The sequence below is a fragment of the Numida meleagris genome, chromosome 3, assembly GCF_002078875.1.
Source record: "Numida meleagris isolate 19003 breed g44 Domestic line chromosome 3, NumMel1.0, whole genome shotgun sequence".
In the NCBI taxonomy this organism is placed as follows: Eukaryota; Metazoa; Chordata; class Aves; order Galliformes; family Numididae; genus Numida; species Numida meleagris.
In genome coordinates, this window is record NC_034411.1 from 80,462,252 (window position 1) to 80,486,397 (window position 24,146).

At 36.2% G+C, this 24,146-nt stretch overlaps 1 long non-coding RNA gene across 2 annotated transcripts; it reads right to left on the reverse strand.

Annotated features, from left to right (window-relative positions):
* LOC110396870 lies at window positions 329-23,942 on the reverse strand. Of its 2 annotated transcripts, none has more exons than XR_002437330.1 (3): window positions 23,914-23,942; window positions 3,952-4,058; window positions 329-1,675 (listed from the first exon to the last, which is right to left on the reverse strand). It is a non-coding gene; the product is annotated as an uncharacterized LOC110396870 (long non-coding RNA). The 2 variants fall into 2 exon arrangements; XR_002437329.1 differs by lacking the exon at window positions 23,914-23,942 and adding an exon at window positions 11,676-11,789.

The window sequence follows — 24,146 nt, forward strand, 5'->3', positions numbered from 1 at the left end:
CCTAATGATAGCCTTAACTTATTTTTCATAAATGATTTGATTAATTGTTTCACCTTTTTTTTTCTTTTTAACCAATGGCCAAATGTGACTGAAAAAAAAAGAAAAGATATATTAAGTACAAATCCTAAAAGAAAAGCTTCATCAAGAAGCTCCCAAAAAGACAGTGATAATTTAGATACCAATGCAAAGAAAAATATTTTAAATCTTCTAAAAACAACTGTAAAGATGCTACTACATCAGATCAGTTACATCACACACTTTGGGGCTAAAAAGAATTTTTGAAGTCATTTGCAAATTATATAATGTTCAATAACTGAAAATACCATCAAGTATTATTTAGCAACTGTGTTGGTTTTTTAAGGAGAATTTTATCATGTCATGGAAGTATCTCTATGACTAATTAAATGTGTTGTGAATTTATTGAAGATGTCAAGTTTTATAGGGTACATTTATTCTAAACTGAATTTAAAATGTCTATATATATTTACAACCAATTATCATCACTGTTGGCCAACATAGTTCTAATTTAGCCTCTAACTAGTTGCACATTTCCAAAATACTCCTCTCACTTTAGAATTCCCTATTTCATGTTCTAAATGCTGTTGCATAAAGCATCAAAAAGTACAGCCTTCACACGGACTGTGTGAAGCATTTGTATATAGACACATGCAAATACACAGCTTTTCTGTTCATCCTTCTGAAGTCACAATTTTCTTAAGAACCTTCATGTACTTAATCACTAATGATGGAAATTAAGCAGTCTTTAAGAGAACCTTGAGGTCTACTTCATTAGCACTTGGATGACTTAACAGCTTTGACCAGTGAAATCATGTCTTTGCACCTGGCAGATACTGCATTATGAATCCTCCGTGCCTCAAATGAAATGGAAAGAAAGTCTTTTTGCATTCAGACAGAGAGCGTTCAAAGCCAAGTTTACTGACTACATATTTTTCTCCACAGAGTGCAAGCACAATCCCATGGCCTTAACGCATTCTATCACTGTCTCCTCACAGAAAACTACTCTCATCCTCATCATACCTCAACACTAAGATCCACAACAGAATCGTACAAAATGCTATTATCCTTTCCAGATGAAAGGAGCACTTACAGCAAACAATGCACCTTATGTTATTATTCCTAAAACTTTACAACTACATATTTTGCAGTTTTGACTTGTGAACATTGATGGATTCAACTTAGAGGCTGAAGATGCAAGATATACACCCTTGCTCGGACAGTAAGTGCTGTTGCTAGACAAGAAGGTGCTGAAGCTAGACAACAGCTCCAAACCCACTGCAGTTCATAATCTAACATAGTCAAGTAAGCTGATACACTTTTTCAGTTACCTTAGTACGTTCATCTGTAAATGCTTCAGCTCAGGAACTAGTCAGTCCTCCCATTTGTAACAGCAAGTTCTGCTATAGGACAAACAGGAAGCAGTAGCTGCATCACACACTTGAATTTAATCCATTTGTTTTCATCTGCATTTCGTCTCCCTTACTACTTCAAACAGCAGTGAAAATGTGTAATAAATAAACACTCTATACATATCAAGTCTGAAAATAACATGAAAATTAGCAGTAACAACTGTATGGAGCTGCTATTCCACATTAATCAGATTGTTTCAGAAGACATGTTCTTTGAAGAACTTGCGATGTGCAGAGAGAAACAAGATCTGAAAAAAAAATGAGAGACCACAATCTGAAACACAGTTACACTGAAAGAGACTCAGGGATCATAGTAGATAACCTAATGTAACATCAACACCCAGTGCTATAGATAAGGAAATGACTGATTCCTGGATGCTTAATCTAGCAAATAGATTACTGAAGAGCTGGCACCTATCTCTGTAAAGAGTAATAGTGAGACCATTTCTGGAATATTATGTCATGGTATGTAGTGTATATGCTTCAAAAAAAAAAACTTAGTAAAAGTTAAAAAGGATTCAACAAAGTTCTTGAAGAAGAAACTTTAATATAGAAAATTAAAAGTTCTCATTAGTTTATCAACTAGAAAGCAAGTTTATAATTCGACTGATGTCTACAAATATCCGTAAGACAAGGATTCCTGCCTTACAGCCCCTTGCAACAGCAATTTAAAAAGGCAAAATGAGATCCAGCAACTGGAAAACAATGACAGATAAAGTTCATGCTAAAGTTTACTTATCAATCTGAGCCTAAATAATCACTAGAAAAATACTGGAAGGGAGTTGGATTCTCAAGAATTTTTGCCTTTTTGAAATCATGTAATTTTTTCAGAATATGCTGTATCTTGCACAGAAATTACAGGCTTGTGCAGCCTGGAAACTGTCACTAAATTAATATTCTTCTTAACAGAGTATCATCTAGAACAGTATCTGGCTGTGTTTCAAAGTTCTTCACAGAAACGATTTGTCATATTCGGATCTGAGAGGTTAGCTCCTAAAGACTAACCTCAAGAGGCACATAAAAAGAGCATTAGGAACCATCAAAGACAATAAGGGACAGCAACAAAGAGCTAGAGATCATGGTTAAATCACACGCTTTTAGGGACAAGGACTTATTTTTACTTTCAGCTCTACACAGGCCTGAGCCAATAGGATCCTAGGCCTTTTCTAGGACCAGCAGGCTGTAAGGACTGAATACAGTCAAATGACAGAAATCCTGCAAATGATTATTTGATATCTTTGAAAAGATAGTGAACTGAAGATAGAAAGTATATTTCACTAGTTCATATTTACCACTATTGATGTCCCCAGCTAGACAGTTTCCTTTTACTCATGGTCTAAATAGAATCATAGAATCTTCCGAGTTGGAAGGGACCCTTAAAGATCATCTAGTCCAACTCTCCTGCAATGAACATGGACATCTGCAGCTAGATCAGGTTGTTCAGAGCCCCATCCAGCCTGACCCTGAATGACTCCAAGGACGGGACTATCATCACATCTCTGGGCAACCAGTTCCAATGCCTCACCACTCTTATTGTAAAAAACTTCTTCCTTATAACCAGTTTAAATCTCCTTCCTTCAGTTTGAAACCATTTCCCTTTGTCCTATCACAGCAGACCTTGCTGAAGAGTCTGTCCCCTTCTTTCTTATAGCCCCACTTTAGATATAGAAAGGCTCCTCTCAGGTCTCCCCGGAGCCTTCCTTTCTCCAGGCTGAACAGCCTCAGCTCTCTCAGTGTGTCTTTGCAGGGGAGGTGTTCCATCCCTTGGATCACTTTTCCAGCCCTTCTCTGGACACGCTCTAACAGATTCACATCTCCTGTACTGAGGACTCCACATCTGGACGCTGTACTCCAGGTGAGGTCTCACCAATGCAGAGCAGAGGAGCAGGATCATCTCCCTCGAGCTGCTGACTACACTTCTTTTGATGCAACTGTGAGGGCATACTGCTGGCTCATATCCAGCTTACTATCGACCAGTACCCCCAAGTCAGTTATTTTCAGCAGGGCAGTGCTCCATCCTTACATTCCTCAGATTGTATTGATAATGAGGGTTGCCACGACCCAGGTGTAAGACCTTGGGTCTTGGATTTATTGAACCTCCAAAGGTTCACCTGGGCCCACTCAATGAGCTTATCTCGGTCAACAAATATGACAGCTTTAGACAGCTTAAATAGATATGACAGCTTTAGGACTGAAAAATCCTCCATCAGTTCTTGAAAGTGAGTACAGCTAAACGTATCTACTACGTAAGTGTGCTTCAGAAATCACTTTTCCTAATATTAAATTATTGTGCAATACTTTTAAGCACTGCTGTTTCTACCAAGTCAACAAGTCTTTATCTACAAGGAATAATATCCACTAAATATAATATTTAAGAACTCAAAATGAACATATATAGCTACCACTATGAAATTTAACTTTTTGTTGTTACCTAGTTACTTGTACACCCATTCTTTTCTAGGTTTCCCTTACTATAATTTCTGTCATGTTCAATTTGCTTCTCAATTACCCCTTTCATAAGTACCTTTTCTGACCTGGCATCACCTTCTGCATCTGCTTCGTATTTGTCATGGTGTCATCTATGGATCTGTGTCCGTGACAGGGGGACAGCAGGCCCACAGGCCCACCAGTCTGGAAAAAAAGAGGGAAAAACAAAAAATGTTGGTGGTTTACGGGCTGGCCCGGACCGGTCCCGTGACTAATGCGGCAGACCCACGCCCTAAAAAAAAAAAAAAAAAAAAAATCAAAAACGATCCCATATTTAATCATTAATTCCCCTTAATAAAAAAAAAAAAAAAAAAAAAGGAAAAGGGGGAAAGGGTAGGGGAATCGTAGATGGGTCTAAAAACAGCGGCAACGATCTGAGGAGGAACGTTAATTTACTAAATATTATATTGGAATTGAGGTCAACAAATCAAACAGTGAGAGAGTCCAAAGCTGAGCCCCTACTCTGTAAGCTGCAGGGGGACCACGTCCTCCTCCGTAGCAAAGAAAGAAAGAAACTCTCCCTCTGCCAGGCGGCTTCACCTACGTACTCCAGATGCAAAGACCCCTGGGGCATGCAGCTCCTCCCCTCCCTCTCCGAGAACTAAGCGCCTAGAAAGAGCAGTCCGCAGAAACCAGGACGTTAACTCTTTAACTGCCAGTGCTTTACATGATGTTATGATGTGGAATACTGACAACAAAAATCACAAAACCATGACAATATTAATTTCCTTTTTTTTCAACACTCTGTAAAGATATGCTATTGTCCATACGTTATTTTCAGTCACCTGCTACCCTTCTGTTCAAAACTCACATTTTCCTGTGCCAATGGCTACTCGCGTTCCTTCTATTAACTTTTTTAAAAGCATCTCCTTGTTCTTGTCATGTGTATGCAGAAATGTAAATAAGTATCCTCACAAACTTCCACCGCCCTCTATAACCTCTCCTCATTACCTGGCATTTTCCTACAGTTCTCTCAAAAATTCCTATACACTGAAGAGCGCTGCCTTGTTCTTCTCTGACTCATGGTGCATATCTCAAGAAGACTTTGTATAGCCATTTTTTCCATCTGTAAGTCTATCTAAGCTCAATGATATTTTTGAAATCTTCAAGAAATGTACCATATGTAAATAACAATATATTGTTCTCCTGACTTTCTTTTCTTTTTACCTTGCATATCACAGTATTTGTTATTCTCAAGTTTGGTAGGATGTCAAAATTATAGAGCAAGTCTTTGTAGATTTCTTTACTCATTGTACTAGTACATTCTGCTCACTTTTGGCTGCTGCATAGATAATGTAAGCAATGGAAGTTTTGTATGAATAATATGAAAAGAATTTTGCTAATATAAGGAACAATTTAAGAAAGCATAAATCCCAGAGGAAAAAAATAAATTTAAATACTTCCCTACATCAGGAGAACATGAGGTAGTAACAAAGAGGCAGGTGGTTAATACATAAATCCTATTAGCTTCTGGTGATATACAATGTTATTTTGGTAATGTTCTCAAGCACACGTGCATCCTTATTTTAAATGAGTGATCTATCACAGAGATACACAGCTGCACTGTCAGCAAAAGGTAGATATTGTGCTCAATGGTCAAGCCAAGGATGAAGTGGAATCTGACCTACAATGTGAAAATGTAATCAAACTAAATTTGGGTGAGAAAATCATAATCACTCCTATGTGCTGAAATCTGAGATATTCTGTTCTGTATTCCATGTTTTAAAAGACAGTGTCAAAAATAATTAAATTTATTTCACAGAATCTTGTTATTTCCTGTGTAAGATGACATATTTTGATACCCATACATGAATGCTCATGATTTCAAAAATAAAAATGAAATGGTTCTTAATCCATATTCATGCTTCTGCATATATAACTATGCTTGAGAAGCTAACATGGGAAGTTTACATAAAGACAGTGAGCCTTGTTCATTAGATAGCCACCTTTTATCCTTTATTCACTTCTGATAAAAGATTTAGGGACAAATTGTGAGAACCTTAAATTTTGAGGATTTTTAAGTTCCATTATTAAACAGGTTTTAAGTATTTTCCCCTACACATTTTTTATGGATTTCAGTACTACAAATCCTTCAGTATGGTTGATAAAAATGAAATAATCTAAGGCTATTTATAACTGTGATAGAGGTACAGTTTCTTGTTAATGCACTTGTGAAGGAACTTTCCCAAGCTGCAGATGTGCTTTATTAAATTACCAATTATTGCCACAGACTTTCTGAGAAATACTTGTTTTATCCCATTCATCCTGAGGATGCTGTAAAGTAGAATAACTGAAGTAGCATGGCTCTTTTCAAGCTACATCTCCAACTCTCTCATCCTGTTAATTGTGAGATCAAGAACATTCTAGACTATTTGGTTTATGATTTATTCTTCATTTCACATCTATGCTTGTTAATTTATGATTCTGCCTCTACATACAAACAATTTTTTTCATTTTAATGAATGAATTATAAAACCAGGTGGAAAAAAAAGATACATTTGGATCAAATGGTTGGACTGGATGATCTTGTAGGTCTTTTCCAACCTAGATAATTCTATGATTCAGTGATTCTATGAAATATCCAAATGTTTTTTTTTCTTAAACAAAGTAAATAAAGCAATTTCTTTTTTTTTCCTCTCAATTTCAGGATGAATTGCTTTTCTCTTAACTTGAACCAGAAAAAAGTTTTTATTCTTTCCATTTTCTTTCTTTTTTTTTTCATATCTATGTCTTAGATGGGGAAGACTTAGAAGGCATTCAAAGAATTAATGGAAAAGATGTGATATCTTTTTCTCCCAGAGGCCCAAAATCAGGACCTTTCATTCAGATGCAAGACTTATGTTCAAAAACATTCTTTTTGGTGGGATTTGAACTTCCTTATCCTAGGAGAGTATCTTTACCACCTTTCAGTATATTTCTCAGAAAATTGTTCTCAATCTCTCTTCTTAACATAAATATATTTTGTAGAAAAGTGTTACATACTTTGCATTAGAAAGGTAATAAAATTTATCCTATAGCTGGTAGATAACTTACTCACAAAACCTAGTTTCAAGTCAGTTCCTTACCAACAAAGATGCATTTTGTGCAAGTGTAATAGCATACAGGAGACATGATGAGAGACAGCATGCTTAGAGTTTTCCCATGGAAATTCTGGATAAAATGGCTACAGAAGTACATTTGGCTAAATGTACTGCAAAGCAATGCCTGAAATATTTTTCTGAAATATTTCTTCTTCTGAATAACAAGAATCCTCCAATTCAAAAATCATTAAAAGTTTTGCAGTAAAGTACTTTTTACATACCTTAAATAAAGAAAATCAGCTTAAATTATCCATAGCTTGGGTGAAAAAAACATCCAAGATATTTCTGAAATAGCATCATTATTTTGACAGTAGCTGAATTTTAAGATACATCCATTTCCCTGACTTTCAGTAACATCTGGCTAGGATTATCTGAGAATATTATTCTTGTTAGTTCAAATTTCTACTTGAAAAAAACTTTGAAAGGTTTGCAGACATCTGTATACCTCTCTTCTGGCTTATTTTTTGCTAGCAGACTCATATTAAAACATACCAAAACAAGAAGAAACATTCCTACAGCTAGGTCAATACACCACACTAGAAAATGATTGCAGTGCAACTCCAAATCAATTGCATGACCCACAGAGGCTACGAAAAGATAATCACTTCTCTTTTCTTCTGTTGAAGTTTTGAAGGAGGCAACTTACTGGCCATCATGAATCAGCAGGCAATATTTTAACTATGGAACTGAATCTTATCACATGACAAACTGCAGATGATAAAATACTTCAGACTGTCAAAGGAGGCCTGTGAATGTTCAATAATGCAAACCACTGCAACCCCTGAAGTAATCCTCACCTCCCGGTGGGCAAAAATGGCCCAGACAGACAAAGTGAAATGATTTTATGTCCCAAAGGAGTATTCCAGTGACACCTGAATAAACAAATCAAAACTGCTTTATAAACAAATAAACTATGCTTAAGCTTAAGTATTCCACTCCTGTGAGATGGCTACAGGGGCTCCAAATCCAGTCTGGTGGGAAGGAGCCAGGCTGGTGAGTACTCTGGGCAGCCTTTACTGGGCTCCAGTGAATGAGATACTTACATACAGCTCCCAGAGACTTACAGGTAGAGTAGCCAAACTCCACTCTTGTTTTCTAGACAGGTGTAAGAATTTGTACATTGGTGCCAAGTTAGGGGGAACATATATGAGATATAAACATGCTTTTTAATAAAGAATGCTTCCCAAAGAGCTGAAGGAACTTCTAGGAAAAACAGTAAGCTGTACCTATTGACAATCTTTTGAGGATTATACAGTAGTGCCCAAGACACAGGGCAACTTCTAAAGACTCCAGCACCACAGCCATTTGGCAAGCCCACAGCCTTTCCAAAGCAGCAGACAGAATGGACTGATTGGATGCTGTGGTAAAGGAAATGCCCTTTTCCAGATATTTATACCTAACTTAACAAAAACAGTTTGTACAATGGAAGAAATATGTGAAGAAGAAATTTATCTATTTGACATTTAAATGGCAAAGCTACACTCCACATCTTAAGAGTGCACAGGGATCTGAACCATAGCTTATTCCTCTACATCAAAATGGTTTCATTATTTTATGATTTTTTGGTATTGTCAGTCCTTCAAAATCTCCATGTCTACAGAATCTGAAAAAGTAAATTTGAATTCATTAAGATTTTTTTTTCAGGGTCAAATGTAACCCAAACTGTTGGGTGTGCTGTGTATCTCTTGCTTATTCTTCTTTATTTTTATTATTTCTTTCTTATTTAGCTGTCTTTACCTCAGCCCATAAGTACTCCAAATTGTGCCTTTCTGATTTCTTCCTCCCATCCAGCTGGGAGAAGAGGTGAGGGGAGTAAATGAGCAAGCATTTGTGTTGCTTAGCTGCTTGCAGGGAGGAACTAAAACTCTACTCCTCACTAAATGAAGAAGATACGACCCCAAATTAGTCACAAGCAGATTCCTATTTTCTTGAAGCAAATTAAACAAATGCATTGTCTACAACTAGACTTTAAAATTAAAAAATAATGGTACACAAAAGAATCTATGTTAAAAGAGCATTGTTGAAGTTTCCATTCAAATGTTAGGATTCAGACACAGGAAATGACAAAACTATCAGTACAGATATCATTCACCTCTCTTCCCCTCCAGGAATGTATCATCTACACCAACATTTTATTTCATAATCATACTAAGTGTAAACCTTCCTAATCTCATAAACTGGTTCATATCACATTCTCTCCCACTCAAAGCTCTTGGTGTCTGAGGAGGTAAATTAGAGATGGTGTTCATCAACATTTTAAAGAATTGCCAGGCAATGTAATGTTACCTTAACTGGATAACCTAGGTAGGTAAAATACCATCTTAGTTGAACTCTCCAGATACGCCACAGGAAGAGAGAATTTATTTACTTCCTGTTGAGGTCATGCAGGGCTAGATGCAGAGAATTTGGGTGAACTGTATGACAAGAGGAATTTACAAACTTTTACAGAATTGCCTGTAGCTACCAGTTTCTAGATTCCCAGAAGTCCCTATTATAACTGAATTCTAACAATCTAAGAGAAGTTGTGATGTAAATAAATGCATTTTTCTAGTTATAATGCCTGCAGCCCAAATAACTCTTACATAAATGAGGCAGATAAAGTAATACTTCTGATGAGAAGGCTTTCTGATTCTCTGTTTCTTTACCCAGTGCGGGTGAAGGGACCTGTGTTTATGTGGAAGGATGTAGAGAATTGTTTGTTTGATTTAATTAGTATAATTTGTGATCTGAATTTTCAAGTACACAGACTATTAGAGTTTCATGGAAGTATGCCTTTCCAGACCTTAACAAAGGAAAAAACACAGCATTTTTAAGATATTTCTTCCCTCTACACTACTGAAGAATGAAATTAAAAAATGAAAATCCATAGCTGAATGTGTAACATTAAAAAAGAATATTCAGCAAATATGAAAATAATACAAGGAAAATTCAAGCTGTTACTCAATGCTCAGCTGTTTATTTTCTTATTTCAGCTAGCTGAATATTCCCCATTTTTAAACTCATTTTTGTGTGAACTCCAAAGTTATACTTCAAACCACAATTTTAAAATACAGATTTCACAAAATCTGAGTATAGGTAAAATGTTCACAAAAGCTGAGTATAGGTAAAATGTTTCTATTTGAAAGTCAATCTTTTACGTTGCCAAGCTAAAGAAGAAAACTTGTCACCACTAAAGTGAATCTAATTATGAAAGTCAGCCAAAGCCCACATGAAGTAAAATGATATAAACTGAATGGTTTAAAAGCACTCTGACAAAGGGGTCTCAAAAGTGCCTTGGTTAGGTCTGCCTGGCTATTCTAGGTCAATATGATTAAAAATCATTCTAAATAAAACATGGCATGTATCTGTTCAGCTTGGAGCATGCTAGTACTGCAGTCTTCCAGCAAAGAAGTTATCATCATCCTCACAACTATCTGAATCAAGTCAGCCAGCTGGTTTTTCTAGTGAGAAACACTCACTAGCTAAGGAATAAACAGTTTTATCTAAACAGGAGTAGTATTTCACAGATGTTGTTGAAGTTTGATGTACATTTCAAAAGTTTTATCATCCATCCTAGCCATATACGTTACCATGGTCATTTGCTATAGACTCAAAAAAAAAAAAAAGACACTGTTTGCAAAGAGAAATCCCTCAAATCTGTACATACATTTATCGCTTTATCAGCAGTGAGTACTCACATTCTGACATTCCTCCTCTAAAGAAGAGAGAGGATGTTTGTTTCATAGCACAATGGAGGGAGGAGTGCAGAGTTGCATATACTCAGTGGAAGAGGAACATTGAGAAGAGTGAATGAAACAATGGAAAAGTCCAATATAGGTTCACTGGATCTTGTACTGGACTTGTGCTTTCTAGAAATACAACTAAAAGGGGGTGTGGTTTCCCTCTGTGTATAATTAGAATTGTTACGTGTTACTAAAAAGATACACATTTCCACATAAACTAACAGAAATGAAAATAGGCAAGAACAAGTAGGAAAGAATATATTGAGGTTTGTTCTACATTCATGCATAAAAGTTTCTTTTTTTTCCTCTAAGCAAGAACATCCTGACAGATGACTAAATGCCAAAACTATAACAATCAGCAGAAATATTCTTTCTCTTCTCAATCCCCTCATTTTTCTCAAAAGTATTTCCTTTTGTCTTTGGAACAATCAGTCAGAAAGCTACACAAAGTCAATCAGATTTTTTTTTCGTGGTAGGGCAGCATTTCACATTTCACACTGAAATCTTAATAACTTTAAAGCAACTCATTTTTCCCAGGGGAATAGAACTTGTCAACAGTTTAGATGTACTGCATGGACACTGTGCTGTACGAACCAGACAAGGAAATTGTTATTCAACAAACTTCATTTTAGCAAAGTTCTATTATGTTACCCCAATGTTAGATGTAGAGAAAGTCAGTGGGACCTCACACAACATAATTTAAAAAAGATGAATGAATAACAGTATTGTCCAGCTGGGGGCTTCGAGCTGGGAATGTATACAACAAACACAAATATGCCAATTACTTTTGTTAAATTAGTCTGCAGGATCTCAGCACTATCCCAGGGGAGATACCATGACTCATTCTTTCATACCTTCTTCTGTCACCTCTGTGACCTCCTCCTCATTCCAAAACCCCTGTTCTCCCAGTCTTGTGTGCTGACCAACAACCCATCTCCATTCCCTCTCCACAGTCCTACCTGTTCATCCTCAGGTAGGGGCCTACAGGGACCACACCATCATTAGTTAACATGAATTACTTAAGTTGTCTTCTTCTACAGGAGATGTTACCCACATGCTGCAAGTCCTCAGCAAGAAACTGAGCCACTGTATCAACTACTTCCAGTCAGCTGACTGTTGCTGAAGTATTTAGAGCCATACCAGTGAGTGCTGACAGCCTGCATTCTATGACATTAAGGCAAAGAAAAATCCTAATTGAGAAGATTTCTTCAGCCATTGCAGCACAGCTGCACCAACAGTCCAATAGGGAATGAGAGTTCTCTTAGGGCTTGCAAGTATCCGACACCCTGCAGCCTAGTCTTTTTACATATCCAAAAGGCAAATACTGTCAGAAAAAGCAGATCTCACAGAAGTTGTTCTGGGAGGAAGAATATGGAAGCATTTCAAGCTCTCTTCCTTCTTTTATCTTTATCTTAGGTACGTTGACAGGAAATTAATCTCATCTCGAAGTTTAAAGGACTCAATTCCATATTCTTTTGTGACTGTTAAAAGAAAGAGGAGGCAAACTTAACTACAACGTGAGGTTCAATTATTTCAATTACCACCTCCTGCCTAAATGAAGTCTGTTCCTTCAAAGACATCTGCAATTTTACACTCATTTGTTCTTAAAATAGCATTAATAATATAGTTGCCTTGGAAATAGAGTACATGTACAAATTAAATAATTACTTACATACACTACAATGTTCCACACATTTAAAATAGAATTTAGTTGTTTACTTTTCATAATTAAGGACATGTCTAAACAAATATGAATGTAATGTAAGATTTTGTTTTCATTAAAAATATCCTTTTAAGAGTTATATTAATATCGTAGCTCTTTCTGGAAGCCATTTGATAAAACAGAAAAAAAAACCAACAGATTTTAAGTAATTGATACTTTAAAAAAAGCCCAGTAAAGCGATATAATGTACAATGTTATCACTTTCATGCCTTTTCTGGGTTGGGAATGATGAAAGTTGATGCGATTGTTTCTTTATGTGGGATTTTACTTGAGCATGGATCAATGAAATGACAGAACAAAGAAGAAGGAGAAAAAAAAGCTTTAGGAGAGAAAAAAAAAAAAGATGAAGCAGAGGAGGAGAGAAGAGAATAAAAGAATGAGGCACAGTCAGGAAAGAAAAGTGGTGACTGTGATACTGGCTATAGGGCTCCATGCACGACATCCACTGTAAAAAGTCTGCTAGTGAAAACATGAGTAAAGGGCATCAAAAGAAAGCAGAAAGGTCTTTGTTACATCCTCTTTAGGAAAAATTTATTTCTTAAACTCCATGAAAGGACTTTACTTCAGTTGCACAAAAGGAAGCGAAGAAAAGCGTTACAGTGGAGAATATACTTCAGTGTAGGAAGTATATGGAAGTGAAGTGAGTTTTAATTAAAGACAGTGTTGTGGTATGGTTATTTTTACTGAATTCCCTTGGAACAGAAAAGTATCTGACACAAAGGGGTATATTTCTGAAAGATCCATTTTAAATCATAATCACATTTCTTGCATTATCCTAGGAAAATGTTTGTGCAAAGAAAGAAAGGGCAGGTGCTCTAATTTTGTTGTGAATAAGCAATAAAGTCACTGAATTTCTGCTTAGACTGCCAGATCCTATTCCGTCTTAACTATGGCAATCACCCTTTACTTAACCAGAGAGAAATGGAATAAAAGACATATAATCCTAGCGTGAACAATCTGCATATAAAAATTTAATTCCCAGACTATAGGCAGATAAGCTGCAGATAAACCATTGCTAATGGTGCAAGGAAGCCTTCCTTTCTCTGCTCTGTTTACTCTGCTCCACAGCACAGATTGATGCTCTACTGGGACCAATGCCAAAGTCACCCCTACTTATCTTCCAAGTACTTCTGTGCACCAAACTGCCTGGATTCCCAAGATGTACATTTCTCATTCTGCATTACTAGTTTGTAGGACTGAGTCAGGAAAACAGAAAACTATGCTTCATATTTTTGCAAACCCATACTGTTTGGCCTATTTAGATCAATGGATGGAGTTTATCATGATTCTGCAGGGGGGTGAACCTCCTGTGTTAGCACCCAGTAACATCATTCAGCAAGTAAGTAATAACAAATCCATGCCCTGAGTAGAGGGAGGCTGGACGGTTAGTCTAGTTTGCTATGGCTCTGGTTCACAATAGAGAAGCAGCAGCATAGTTGGAGCTGTGAACTGAGGTCTGAGAGAACATTATGGAAAACTAAAACAAGTCTGTGGAGCTTTTTTAATTCTGTACTTCCGGTCAAATCCAAGTTTTATTTGTCTGGTGGTTCCTCCCCATAAAACCCACAGGTCTTTCACTGTTTCAGAATACCTATTGAGATTTATTTTTTTGCAAATTCATCTTATTCCAGAACTGTACAAAATCTAACAGATTCCAAGCAATTTTTAGAAAACTGCAAGATTTTTATTCTGGAACCACAGCCTATTCATCTAATTACAACTCAGTGAATCTCTGTGAATATGTGGAATCAGAGACTAGACCTTGAGTATTGCCTGTGGCATCACTAGCAATTAAACTGTACACATACAATAAAGATGAGTTAAAACAGATAGTATCTACTTGCTATATATTTCAAGGAGTTAACTGATAATGAGGGTTGAAAATCGTAGCCCTGAGGAGTCACTAAAAGCTTATTTTCAGGGTCTCTCTGAAGGAGGAGATGTAGTGCACCTGGGTCAGGAGATCACTCATTTTCACAGAGCAGTGATTAATGACTATTGTAAAAAGTGGATGGAAGTACTGTGGAAACTTGTACTCCTCAAAGATGTTCTATCTGAATAGTGAGATTGCTAGATAATAAGAACTGCAGGCTCCTTATTCCTTTCAGGTAATTCCAAAAGAAAATCTTATATACAACACCCACTCTCTGGCCTCTGATCTCTTAAACATTCTCTCTCTCTCTCTCTCTCTGCAACTTATTCATGCAGAGAAACACTTATCACGGTGCTTCTTCTCACCTAACAGTTAAGAAAATTCTGCAAGTATGGCGTGGTAAAAACACCTAAACAAATATCTAGAGTACATGTTCAAACATCAAACACTGCTATATTAAAAATATAATACTTTTGTTCTCAGGAAATTCTTTCCCTCTGCCTAATCACGCATTGACAGAAATAGACACTGATTCCCAGAAATGTAAAAGAAACACTGAGCAAAAACAGTTCAAACTTTTTACATGAATATTTTAACAGATAAGGTAAAATTGTGGGGGGAAAATAATCCCTCTCAAATAATCTTCATTAATTCTCCATAGTGATACAACCAGTTCTCTGTGTGCCCTCAAAATCATATTTTATAGTTTAAATAGTTTTAATATTTAAAAAGAACTTTCACATGTGGGAAAGGTTTATAGAAACTGGAAATAGTTTTACTTCCTGATTTTCTTTTAATTTAAAGTTATAAAATCTATGGCACATTATTAATTGACAGCCTTTAAAATTACATCTTAAAGCTCAACCCATGATACCCTAAGGAACTGCTATGCAGGAAGTTCTTCTATATACATTTTCCTCATGAATAATCATTACTTCTTTTCTGTGCAGGTGACAGAGCACTGACTCAAATTGCCCAGAGACTGAGGGATCTCCACTGCAGACATCTTCAAAAGCCACCTGGACATGGTCCTGGGCACCCTGCTTTGGGTGCCTCTTATTGAGCAGGGATTGGGCCTAATGTCCACCAGAGGTCCCTTCCAAGCTCAGCTATTTCGGGATTCTGGGTGATTCCAAACATGATTCTAACCCCTTACAAGTTACATCTCTGAATTCTTGGAATGAAGTACTCTGAACCCTAATTCTGTTTACAGTTTCACCATCTAAGTGACAGTGAATACCAGGGGCGCTCCAACAAAAGACAGTGGGATCTGGAGTGGTTGGAAAATGGTTTTGTTGTCTCTTTAGAAGGACAGAGCAAATAGACTGTGGGGCCAGAGAAAGCCTAGAGCTAGATAAAGCTCTTGGAGAATACCACTAGCAAAAGTAACAGCAGAACTGTCCAGTTCCCCTCAGAAAATTTTGTGTGGCCTGAGGCTTCTGCCAGAGGGCAAGCTGGGGGAGCTGAGTGACTGCAGTGCGCACAAAGTCTGATAGACTTTAAGAGACAGACAAGGAACTGGAAATGGTAAAAAAAAAAAGAGCTCCTTGAGTTTTCTGTCAGCCAATCCAACAAGTCCTTCTCCTCAGGGCTACCCACAATCCATTCTCAGTCCAGCCTGTATGTGTGCTTGACATTCCCCCCAACTCAGATGCAGGACCTTGCACTTGGCCTTACCCCAAGTACTCATGCAGACCCTAGTCCTTCAAGACACTGGAGTTTGAACTTTTGTTTCCAGTTCCCTCGAGAAGAAGCCTAACAACAAGGCAATTCTGTAAAATGGTAGGCATTGCAAATTGGCTGCTAGAAAACCCTGACTTCAACATGGAGCATACTGATAATTTTCATTCAAGAAGTACAGTGCTGACATTGTCTGTCAACCAGTGATTTCACCCCCTTCATATGTTTTAAAGAAGTCAAGTCATGATGTTCAGAGAGAAGCAACTCAAAAGCATGCCTGTGAAGTATCTTCTATCAAGCTAGATCAACATGTGGCTTTTTTACACTAAAACAGTTCTAAATTCTTTATTGCTTAAAAAGGGAACCTAACAACACCTGTTGTTGATGCTGCTGGAATCAAGCATCTAACCTTACACACCTCAATACTTCAGCAGGCAAAAGGGATTCTATGCATAGCTCTTTACTTTCCTTGTTACTTGATTATGAAAGTATCAGTGCTCGTTTTAATTCCAGAGATGAACATTAGCTGAGGAACACCAAGGTAATAGGAAAATGAGGCAAATAAATACCTTAAAGAAGTGTGTACCTGAATCTCCCATAATCTTTTAGTTCACCTGGTCACATCTTTATTGTTTTCTAATACTGTGTCATACAGATTGGATTTTATAAAGGTATTCAGGGCATTGCAAGTATCTATAATGAGGCTGTACCCCTTGACCTTTCTATCAAGAGGGATTTTGACATATTTTAAAGATGTAATTGACTCTCAAAATTTTCAGCATCCCTTATTACAGCAACATAAAGCAAGTAGATCTGTGCCCCAGCTCTGTTTCCATCCTAGTAAAGGGAAGATTTAATACTCTTAATATTTAAGTAGGAAACCTAGTGGAACATCTAGAATTATTTTTTTCCACTATAACTGAGCTTTCTTCAACTTGAGGCAGAAGATACTTCAGGAAGGGCCCATCATGGAATTGATGCTCCAAGCAAGAGAGTTAATTATATCAAGATTTTCAACTGCTTCACTATTAGATTTTATAGCAGGCAACAAAAATCACCTTGAGAATGTAAGTGTAAGTAACACACCTACATGAAGAAACGCAGGCAGCTAATGTAGCTAATCTACATGTATTATTTCCATTTACATAATACTGTACATTAATTATACATATTTTGATACTGTAAGATGTCTCAAACAGGAAAACATGGCCCACAAAAGAATAAGAGAAGCTGTACAGTCAGAAACTTCTTTCAGAGGCATCAGAGAAAATAGATTCTCCCTGTGTCTATTGCTGTGTGAAGTATTTAAAAGAGTGAAAGCTAAACAGCCGTCTGACAACTGTACTTTCTGTTACAATTATCCTTCACTGGGTTTCTCTGAGTAGGAAAAGTCCTGAAATGTTTTTCATTAGCCTCCTTTATATAACCATCTAGTTTCATCTGTTTATTCCAATTTCTTTCTTCCTTTGCTATTACAAGTTTTCAGCCTTTCCTCCAAGGCCTAGGAAAACTGGACTAGACCATAACTACAGGAGAATGCTGAAGAACTGCCAGTGGGCAGATGAGAAAAAGATGAAGCAACCAGGAATCTATCAAAACTATTCTGCAGATATTTTCTGTTTCCACACAAAATTTCTCAGCTAAATGCTATTGTAGATACACTTCTGCAGAGTATAACAACACTATTATTCCATACTATTATTATTTTTAATTATTCTATTTTTCTACCAATATTTCATTTCAGCCTTTCTATGTGACTAGAGCACGAAGACTCTGAAAGAAGCAACTATATGGAGAGATGGATGCTAAAGAGATCTTGCTATCAGCCAAAGCCACAGGGTTGCTCATCAAGTAAAAGACCCATGGTTTTGAGAACAGAATTGAATAAAAGGCTGTTTAGCCCAGCATACTCTCCCTGTCCAGAGGCCAGCGCTTAGGGCCTCTAGGAGACTAGATATTAAGCTTTTCCCTAGCTGATTCTTCCAACTTCTTGAAAAGAGCAGATAAGGGGCTTTCCTTAGCCAGAAGCTGCATATAGCCTATCATGTTTAGTAGTTGCTTCATAAATCCATCCATTCCTTTCATTTGTTTTGCACATAATGTCTGGTGGTTTCACTGGATATCCCCTTCTGCTTGTGTCAAATAAAGTAGATCTTTCCCAGGTATATTTTTTACAAGCTTTGAGACTGTAATGTTTAGTGTACTCTCATGTAGAAACAATCCTGTACCTTTGACCATCTTTCCTGTTCTTTATTGTTTCTTTTCTTCAAAGTCTAGCATGAGCAGAGCTTCATTCAGCGCACGCAGTTGGAGTATACGCTTTATGTGAGAGATCCAAGACATAAAAATATGGTTTCAGTCACCCCACAAAGCAACAGTATTCATAATTCTATACTTTACCAAAATTGAGCTCAACTATCAGTTTCACATATTAAGTGCTTAAATAACCAGGTTTTAAAGTAGAGAAATGAACTACATAACAAAATAATAGACATCGAAATTCAATTACATCCTTACCTCTAAGCTATAGACCTATACTTATGATTTTTATGGTTCTTGTTTTAATTATTAATTTTAGAATAAAGGTGCTGTGTTCCAGTAAGAGTCTTTTTCTAACTAATTCTGCAGTGCTCCCGGTAAACCCAAGTTTATCTGAGAAATTACAGTCTGTCATAGTATCAGGTTGACGAGTCACAATCATAAGACTATGCTTTTCAAATATGAGGAAAAGGAGAACTTGTGTTAAGCTCTATCTAAATTGAAAGATTACCCACTCAAATATACATTTTTTATACACAAGTGGAACACAACACAAAGTACATTAATTTTTCTGTCAGTTCTTTTTTCTTATAGTGAAAATCCTTCTAATGCATTCAATTGACAAAAAAAATGCTTTTTAATCTTAAGTAGCATGCTAAGCACTTTGCCTTCAATACAAATGCGTAAATTACCTGTCCATATCTGTACCACATATACTAGATAACAGCTTCAGTAATAATCAACCTTAACAATGCTGCAATACCAAGCCACTCATTTAAATGAAGTAGAAGCTATCTGACCTGTTACAAGATGAGTGCTGCGTTCCTCTGTGTGTTTTCTGGGCAAAATACCCTCAAAAAGTACAGTATTAAGTACCATGTTAAACTAATTCTTTCCAGGGAGATGTATTTTACTTCAGAATGCACTCAGAACTCTCTTAACTAGGAGACAACACAACTGCTTGTACTGTGAACCCAAACACAGTGTAGTTTATACACAAAAAGCAGAAATCACCCCAGATTAATCCCTTTTCTTCACAATTTGTAAGTTGTTCTGAATATAGAGACTTGAAAATCAAAATACAACATGAAGTCAGCTTAAGAAGCCATGGAGAATATCTCCCCTCTTAATGCTTTTTAATATCTTTTGATACAATAGCTGTTATGGGGAAATGAGTTTTCTACCATCTTGAGGATAACAATGGAATTCTGTCAATTCCCAGCATGTAATTAAGACACTGAGATCGATATACTTATTTCTCTTTTCCAATAAGTTTTCATGAGTACGCAAATGTCTGAAACATGGCCTCAGACATCATTCTACTTGGAATTTCAAATAAATGTCTTCTAACATGCTCCATGAGTATCACAAAATCAAACGGATTTCACAGCTGAGTCACTTATTAACCATTTCAAAACATTATTTGATATCTAGTACAGAATAGTTAATAAATTAGTAATAAATCATGAATCCTAATAAAAAAGTTTCTGTGATATTGTCTTGGAATTTGCAAGTTTACAGGATACACCCATCTCATTTCTTTCAGAAACAGCTATAGCCCAGAAGCAATTACACACTACATAGTTTCTCCAATGATTTTACGAAGATAAGTCACAGAAAGAATCAATCAGAAAGTAAACAAGAACAAAATCAACATCACTGAGAGAAATGGGGATTAGTCCTAACAACAGAAAGCTGATGGTCAATAGTGCTAAGCAAGTATATGACAAAAACCAAAAAGCTCATCTGAAAGAGGAAGACATATATTGATTGTATCCATAAAAAAGGAACCATGTGTACTTAATTATTCTGATTCTAGAAAATAAAATGTTCTTGCAGATTTCAAGCTTTTCACTAGCGAGTGACTTGATTTTTCTTGTTCAAGAGGAGGGCGAGGGAAAAATAATTATTACAGCTAGAGATATTTTCCAAAACATGTAGGAATTAATGTAGTTATTGACACAACCTGAATGCTGATTAAGTATTCCAGCTTCATTGCATTCAGTACTTGTGTGACCACATGCAGAGTACTATGCCTGGTTCTGGGCTCACAGGGTGCACAAAAAAAAAAAACAACAAAAAACACTCTGGAGTAAATCCAGTGAGAGCAAGCAGGATGGTCAAGGGGCAGAGCACAAAATATATAAAGGCTAAGAGAAATAGATTTGTTTAGCCTTAGGAGGAGAAGATTCAGAGGAGACTACATAGCTTTCAGCTACGTATACAGGACAGCATACAGATGACAGTGAGGCCCTTCCCATGCTATGCTCTGCTATAACATTTTGTCTGCACCTATATATTCTGGCTACATCTCTAGATGAGGCTTACATCCACAGCTACATTGCCTTCATACAGTTCCATGGTGATGATCCTTGGTATGTAATGACTTCTTAGTACGAAACAATGGTCAGGTATTACAAGTGGGGAGGGAAATAAAACACAACTCAGAGGCACTGGGCAGAATTTTCCTATATAACATTAGTAAAAACATAGATGTTTTACTTTCAAGCTCATTATACTGCTTTACAGGTGCTTGTCCTGTCACTGAGGTGTGAAACTCTTCAGTGCTTGCAGTTGCAGCTTCTATCAGCCTGCCAAACCTTCACTGGTTTAGCTGGAGTGCTTAAACTATTCTTCCAGTGTTAAGTCAAGTATGCATATTAAAGGAGATTTCTGAATGCTGTTTATATATCTGGCCTGCAGTACAAAGGCTTTCTCATATCAGTCAAGGAAATCTGTTTATAAAATATCCAAATTTGTCTTCTCTCATAAGAACAAGAGTAGAGTTTGTAGTATAAATGACATCCCTGCAAATATCAGTTGACAGAGCTACAGAAACTTGTGTAGACTGCTGCTGTCATTTTGGTTTAGCTAAGCGGAGAGAGCAAGATTTCCAAACAGCTATTAACATTTCAAGAAACTCCAATCCCTTCCTGGCATTTCAATTAGTGGCAGAAGCCAATGCAGCTGAAATCCCACCAGCCTTGAGGGACTGTTTTGTTGATCTCACAGAGCTTTGCAGCCCATGATTTGATGCAGTCAGCTTCTCCCAGTCCTAGTCTTATACTCTGGTTCATGTTTGCTGTCTAATAAGACAACTAAAGGAAGTTTTGTAACATTGAAGTGTTGTACTTTGTCTTCAGAAGCACTCATCAGTAACAAATAATATAAAATTCACTAATTCCTCAGAATATCCCTCAATGTTAATAGAGCAAGTCTTGGCTCAGTGGAACAAGGAACTGTAGTTTTCCTGATAGCTCCACAAATTCCCTAGATTTCCCATTAATCACAACACTGCAGATCTGGTTTAACAGATTTTAAGAACGTATTGGTTGTTTTTTTCATAACAGTTGAGAATTATATGAAAAATCATACTTCAAAATTATTCCTAGGGGTACTTCTGTTAACACAAAAATTATTTGGCTCTGTCATCCTGTACTAGTTTATTTTCATGCAGGTGGGTGCAATAGATCAGGCAATTTTCTCTGAAGTTCAGTTCTCTAATTTTTTAATGAATTATCACATTGCATTTAAAAATATGTACTTTTAGACTTGACTTCATGTATTTGCACCTAAAGCAACATAAAACATTTACATTCTTAAATTTGACATATTTAAAAGGAAGTATAGAATTAATATCATATTAGATACAAGTTGTATCCCTTCTGAAAATATCACGACCCTGTACTTTACATTCTTCAAATTAGTCTGTATGTGGGGGAACATCAATGAATTTGTATTTCACATTCAAAAAGATGAAGAACTTTTAACTTCTGAAAAATATAATTTTAGCATTTATCTAAATGCTATTCAAGCTCTCTATAAAGCATAACAAAGCACCATTCTCCTCCTGTTATTTGAGAGTACAATCTAATTCAGTTCAACTGCTGAAGCTTTTAATGCATATTAATGATTATATAAATATATACATCTCTTCTTGCAGCCTTTAAGGCAAATAACAATCCTGATTATGCTCCCACATACATCAGAGCACTAGTTGCTGCCGGACTGATTAAAGTTCAAGAATTTGTTTAAACAACATAGTTAATACAAGGCATGATGCAAGGAGTCACACATTATGTATACACAAACTGTAGTGATACAAAATAAATTACCTAATCCAAATCCTCAGAAAAGGAGAATTACCACATAGGTTCTGCAGGCATTCTTCAGAGTTTAATACTCTAGCACTGTAACAGAATGACTTGAGATGGATGGGTTTCTACCGTAAGAAGTATCCCAAAAGTCAGTCTCAAGCTAAAAGACAATTTTGGTGAAATAATACTCAAATAAGAAATTCAGTTAATGATTTTCTCTCTTAAGGGGACAGGTTTCCTGATTTGATCCTTTGGCAGTATGCATGTCTTTTGTTCTGCTCGTGAGTCACAACTGCATTCCCATGAAAAATTATGTACATTGTCAGGACTCAAAAACTTAGTGAAAGAAAAAAAGGTATTAAAGCAGTAACTCAAATAATCAATAAGCTAAAACCAGTGGGGGGAAAAAAAAATAGTGGGAAAGATAGCTAATATTTTAAATGCTGAACTTAAATGAATAAGAAAATTTACCTTAATCTTAAGGACTTGCTAGGAATAAGAATGCAGCAGAACTGGCTTGATGTTGACATAAATAAAGTTCCAGCAAGCCAATTACCCAGTGGTTTACATTCAGCTGACATCTGCTTATTCCTTCGTGCCAGTTTTTCTGAGAAAACATTATTTTTCACATTTTTTAAAACTCTTCTGAAGAGTAGCAAGCCATTTAAAGTAAGACAGCCTTCAGAAAATGGACCCCTTAGCTCTGAAAAGATACCAGACAATAGATTTTGGTTCTACAGCCTTTTATTTATTTTCCCAGCTTACCTATTATGTGTTCTAGGCATGTCTCTGTGTATTTGAAAATAATATGCACTTCATCCAAAGCTACAAACCTGCAATCAAGTTAGAACATGGCACAAAACAAGTAGCAATAAAGTTGAGTGATCTATTCTTCTGAGGCAGCTGCATTGCTAAAATTTTGTCATGTTTAAAGACTTAAACATTTGTCTCTGTATTTATTTCATCTGTTTCATGAACTCAAATTCAGGAAAAGAAAAATAATTCCCAAATAATTTCCTAAAATAATCTGGAATCTCATAGCGACAATCCTTGCCATGCACCAGAGAAATGTCTTGTCACCTCAATCTTTCAAAACATCATAACAAAAGAAATGATAAGCAGGTATATTTGAGGCTTCAGTTATGTAACTGAGGATTTAAAAGTATTATGCCTGAGAAGAAAATGCAAAAAAAAAAAAAAAAAAAAAAAAAGAAAAAAAAAAAGAAAAAACAAGAACACAAACACGAACTAAATTGGACAAATATCTTCCATGAACTAGAGATCTCACAAAAAACATCGTATTATCTTTCAAATTAAATATATGATTCCAGTCAATTTTTCTAACCATCAGAGAGAATTATAATTTACTTCCTTGGTTAAACAAAGTGATTTCCTAACCAGAACTCCACATTTCATAAACAATTGTGTAGAGAAGCTCTACTTATGGAACATTTACTGCAAAATGATCAAAAATATGTTTTAAAAATGCAATTCTGAATCCACAAAATGTGGATAAGTACTTCACCAAACTCAAATTACCCAGATGTGGAGACGTCTCTACTTACCTTTAACAGCTAGGAAACATATAATACAAGTAAACAAACATCGCAAGGAGCTGGAAAAAATGTTAAGAAGAAATTATTTAAAAGGCATTCATTTAAACTAGAAAAGTAATATTCTTATAGCAAATTTTCCATCAATTGCATGAAAACATTGGCTAATGCATGTATAAAATCTGTGTGTATTATTAAGAAAACCTAATTACAAGAAAAATATGCAGACTATTTATAGTTCTAGA